This window comes from Miscanthus floridulus, chromosome 15 (assembly GCF_019320115.1).
Source record: "Miscanthus floridulus cultivar M001 chromosome 15, ASM1932011v1, whole genome shotgun sequence".
In the NCBI taxonomy this organism is placed as follows: Eukaryota; Viridiplantae; Streptophyta; class Magnoliopsida; order Poales; family Poaceae; genus Miscanthus; species Miscanthus floridulus.
This window is the reverse complement of record NC_089594.1, coordinates 2710616-2716152: the sequence shown is the minus strand read 5'-3', so window position 1 is coordinate 2716152 and position 5537 is coordinate 2710616. Positions and strand designations below refer to the sequence as shown.

The 5537-nt window shown below is 39.0% G+C and overlaps 1 long non-coding RNA gene across 1 annotated transcript; it reads right to left on the bottom strand.

Moving 5' to 3' along the window:
- Positions 1-1990: 1990 nt before the first annotated feature.
- LOC136509019 (uncharacterized) lies at positions 1991-2843 on the bottom strand. The gene is made up of 2 exons (XR_010772184.1): positions 2644-2843; positions 1991-2402 (listed from the first exon to the last, which is right to left on the bottom strand). It is a non-coding gene; the product is annotated as an uncharacterized lncRNA (long non-coding RNA).
- Between the last annotated feature and the right edge of the window lie 2694 nt (positions 2844-5537).

The following is a 5537-nucleotide window of genomic DNA, read 5'->3' as shown; positions in this document are numbered from 1 at the left end:
ATCAGGTACTTCAACTTTGCGAGTTTACAAGCAAGTGGAATAGATGGTCTTTTCTTATTCTTAAACATGGGTACATGGCATGAAGGCAAAGGAATCTCCAACTGAGTTTACAAGCAGTACATGGGGAAAACGAATCAATCACATGAATCTTACTAATTGAGTTGAGGCTGGGCATATGGGCTACAAACAAGGAGACGGGACTGGGCATATGGGCTATCTGTTAGGTACAAAGAAGCAAACTCTTGAGGAGTACGTGCCATTGAGGTCCACATTTCAGGCAAGAACTTGATACTATAGTGTGAAAAGTACCGGCACCAAAACTTGACAAATCTAGATCTAGAAATCCAATGAAAAGGAACAGGCTCCAACGTGGACATTGAAATAAAACAATAGAAAAGATCTAAAAACTAATCCAAATCAATAGACCTATGAAATAAAAGCAGCATCCAGATTGAATAAATGCAGAAGATCTAAAACCTAGAAAAGGGAAAAAGATTGAATCGATGGAAAAAGAGAAGAATAAGCTAGACACATGGGGAAATCAAGGGTAGAGTACCTGTATAGATCCAGAACACAGGTAGGACAGTGGTTGTTGCTGTGGCTGGCATCACACGACCGACGCGGAGGCGACATCGAACTTCTTGAGCGGGTTCGAGGAGACGGGAGAGAGGAGAGACCAAAGGAAGATGAAAGTACCGCAAAAAAGGTAGCAGCAAGTGTGGAGAGAAAGAGCGCGAGAGAAAAAGAAAGAGAGAGGGAGAGAGGTCGTCTGTGTGCAGGAAAAAGGTGGCCAAGGTAAAAATCAAAACGGATGAGCGGTGACGAGATGAGATAAAGGACGAGATGACGATAAATTGAGCGAGAAAATGGGCAAGGGGCGGTCAACAAGGGGGGGACAGGTGGCAGACGAGGAAAGAGCAGATGCCAGGCGATGGAGGGCGGACATAGTAGGTGCCGCAACACACAGGGGGTGTTTGGTTCCATGGACTAAATTTTAGTCCATGTCACATTGGACGTTCGGATGCTATTTAGGAGAACTAAATATGAGTTAATTATAAAACTAATTACATAGATGGAGACTAATTTACGAGACGAATTTATTAAGCCTAATTAATCCGTCATTAGCATATATTTACTGTAGCACAACATTGTCAAATCATAGACTAATTAGGTTTAAAAAATTCGTCTCGTAAATTAGCCACAATCTGTGCAATTAGTTATTTTTTCGTCTATATTTAATACTTCATGCATGTGTCCAAACATTCGATGGGACATGGACTAAAATTTCTCTGTAGTAACCAAACACCCCCATGGGATTGGTTTTTCGCAGTTATCGGCGGCGTCGCTCCAGACCCCCACCCCCCTCCTTCCTTACCTCCTGTTGCCAAGTACGCCGACCGAGCATTCGGCCGTGACAATGCCGAGGAGTAGCGAGCCGGTGATAGAAGATGGCTAGGCAGGCTGGTGCTTGGGCCTGACTTTGGTTCAGCCCAGCAGGCAACGTCAGCCCAATTAAGGCCCAACCGTCTGATTCCCCAATCGACAACGACACATTGGCATTCTTCTCCATGACTTGTCTCCTCGACTCCAATACTCCGTCCTAGCATCCCAAATTCCCAAGCCTAGCCGGGGAGGTGTGAGCACCGAGAAGGCAGAGAAACCAGAGTTGGATGGTGTATCGCACACATGCGTGCTACAATGTTCTTCGAGTTCATGAAAATCTGAAAAATTACTGCATGCAATGTGCGTGGGGTGTGGTATATGGGGCACATGCGGCCCAGATAGATGTAAAGCGGCTTATAATTTGAAAGGGAAAAAGTATATCGTTGAAGCTAGGGATTTTGATGAACATATCAAAATATACAAATTCCTCTAGCTCAAAGGAGGAAAATCACACACATTTATTTCAAATAAATTAAGGTCGATGCATGCTCATCACATGTCTAAGGTCACACAAACAAAAAGCAACAAGCCCAAAAGGCTTAAAAACTTCATAAAGAGGGGAACACAATGTATTATTAAAATGTCTAGCCACTAAAAGCAAGTATTCCTTGAGGGAATCACCAAAGAAAACAAAGATGGTAAATCTAGAAAAAAATGACAACTAGTTAACTAGTAGCATCTATCATAGAAGAAAGCTAACTAGTTAACAATGTTACACTATAATTATTTGGACAGGACTTATTGACGATAGATTGTACCATATAAGCGGGTATCTTCGCTTCTACTCTGACATAACTAATGTTTGCACAAACGACAAATGCACAAGCCATGAATTGCATGTCCTGAACAATAGTATCCTCCCACATCGACACCCTGGGATTTGCTCTCCAAATAACAATTTGCCTTGCACATAGCCTTAAAACAGAATGGATGGACTTTAACAAATTGTCAACAAGTTTCTACAAGAAATATAACCACCATTAGTAAATTATAATCTCACTTGATATCCATTATAGTAGAATGACCATCAAATTTGCATAAATATCCAACATTGAGTTTCTCGGAAAGGGTAAATGAATGAATAGAATTGAAGCAAGGTGGAATAACCGGATTGAATAGAAATATATATATCATGCATTATTATATCATCAAATATACATTAAGGAGGTGAAAAAGGACAAAGATATAAGGAAAACAAACCTGCAGAAGTAGGATCTCCATTTAAGACAAGTACTAGGAAGAAACACAAAACAGCATATCTTTCATCCATGATTAAACTTAAAGATGTGTAGGATATACGTTGTTGGGAGTGAAGGGCTTACAATGCTTTGCACATATAAGTTTTGTATATAAATAGAGAGTTCAAGGACTAATAATAGAAATACAATACGATACAGCCACACAAGTACATGTTGGACTATTCAACTTCAACTAACAGTTAGCTACTAGTAGACTAAAAATCTTGGCAGAAAATGGTCTAAGATCAGCCACATGCACCTATTTATTCAACGAAAGATCTATATCTCAAGTAAACCAAAGATAGGTCTATATAAAAATAGGGTGGCATCACTAACACCACAAAATTGGCATGCAAGCTTGTTTATGTATGGAGAGCACGAAACCTTTGCATGGTCTTTTGAAATAGTCATCTTCTGAATTATCCACATTAGCACACAGACATGCTAACACGTAAGGGATTATAATATTTACTTTTCTTTCTTAGTCTTAGTTATAAAAGTGTTTTTTAGTCAAAGGGCTTTTATGGTAAACTCTTTTTATGGAGAAAAAAGGAAATGCCCTTATCAATCACATGCATGCTATTATTTTCATCATTCCTTTTGATTTGCTTCTACTCAGAGTAAATACAAATGTACTTATTTCTATAATATATGTATATATTAACTAATGTTCAAATTGATGGTCACATTATTACGCCTTATATTAAAAATGTGATTTAACTATTGTAATGTACTCATATTCATAAAAGGTTTAAAATAAAAAATAATATTTATTAACAAGAACTAATGTTTAAATTGATAATCATATTTATTATGTGGCAGAACCACCCAAATTATGCTGGCCCACGTGTACCCGTCATTGTCCTAAAGACCTCTAACTGTTGTACATGAAAGCCAGATAATCCGGTAGTCTGTTGGGTGTCCTCGGGGAACCCCGAATCATCCACATTTTACGACTCATACAGGATCAACAATGGAGTTACCACAAAATTACAACATTGTTACAAAAATTTCATACATTGGAGTTGCGGAAGATTTACAACATTAGGTTACAAAACATGTTATGTACCTTTAAGTAACACTTGAGTTCCAAAAGTTGAGTAGAACTACGGAAGTAACTTAAGTGAAGTACCTAAGATAGAAAAGATGATCAGATCATGTCGAGCCCACCGACATAACCTCAATTAGCAGCACATGTCAAAACCTGCAACAGGGGTTAACAAACCCTGAGTACTTGAGGGTACTCAACAAGACTTACCCGACTAAAAAAAGATTCAAGGGTATGAAAGCTTAAGGCAAGGTTTGAAGCAAGAATAACTTTGGCAGAAAAGCTTACTAAAGTGGATCCTTACTTTAGTGTTTTAGCTTCATATTAAGTTATCATCGGTATCCAGTTTGCACCTGATCTAATTCAATCACTTCGTTAAACATCTCATCTCATCTTATATCATATCCATAAGTAACCATGTTCCATTGATTAACTATGATGTAGATTAGGGAATCGAGTCTCCTTCTTCGAGAAGTAACGGCGATTCGAATCGATAAAAATCCAGCTGGGGATTCCCAACCACACGATAGATGCAGGTCCCTGACCTACATATATCAACCATTCCCACAGATCCTCCAAAACATGAACTGGATCGCACCACCCGGGAGCACAGTACTCCACCGCCCTGCTCCATCCCTGACGGTTATCTTGCAGGGTGTGTACACGCTACTCCCGTCATCTCTCCACTCCTAGTGTGCGTTATCAGTTCATATAATGAAATATCCGAGGTACTCAGGTTTACTGAAGTATGTCGCTGGTACTACAAAGTCTCGACTCACACAGGTCTATAATGGTACGGTCCTCAATCGACACAGGTGGAGCACTACATTGAGACTCCATTCTCGATGCAAGCCACCCGCCCGGTCTCGATTTAACATTAACATTATCATGGTATTCTCATGACCCATAAACGGAGCCAAGAAGAACAAAGGTAAAACCTATTTCTCGCGAACGATGAAACCATCATTCGACTTCTATCGAAGTCTAAGCATTACTAAGCATTAGAGATATCGACTTATTCATACTAATAGGTAGAACTAGGGATACCTAAAAATCAAGGTAATCATGCAGCAACGGTATCTGACCAACTCCTAATTACTTAATGTACATCGCACAAGACTTAAAATGTAATAAAGATTTATAAAACTAAGAGAGGGTTTATGCTCCGGGGCTTGCCTGCGTTGCAGAGAAGGTTAGTTCAACAGAGAGACCCAGAGGAGTTAGACTTGGCACCAACACCGCTGGTGGATGAACCTCCTCCGAAACTTGGGCTCTGTTCGACTGATACATAAGCCGGCTGAAGCTGTTTTATTGTGAGAAAAATACTGTAGATTCTAGCTGATAAGTTCAAGCGAACAGGACCTTGATCAACACGAACCTTCTCACTCTCGTATGTACTACACGTAATAAAATGATGCTTTGCTTAACACAATGGAATACATGCCATGATGCATGATGAGAGGCATAACAAGTCAATAACAGAACGTTAACAAACTTAAAAAAGTTGAGTACAACTTTTCTTCACCAAATAACTAGGGTTTTTATCATAAAAACATTTTAGTTAATTAACTATCAAGTTAAATAGTTGCCTATCATGAAAGTAATAGCACTAACATGGTCCAGCAAGTGATTAACATCTAACTAACTCATGATCATATAAGGAATTCATAAAACTAAACTAAATATTAAATAAACCATTTTTAATTTATTATATAAACAAGTTGATTCAAAGCATATGAAACAAGTAATTAACTTACCAAGGAACAACAGGGGTTTGGGTGTTCCAAGGTCCACCACAATGTTCAAAT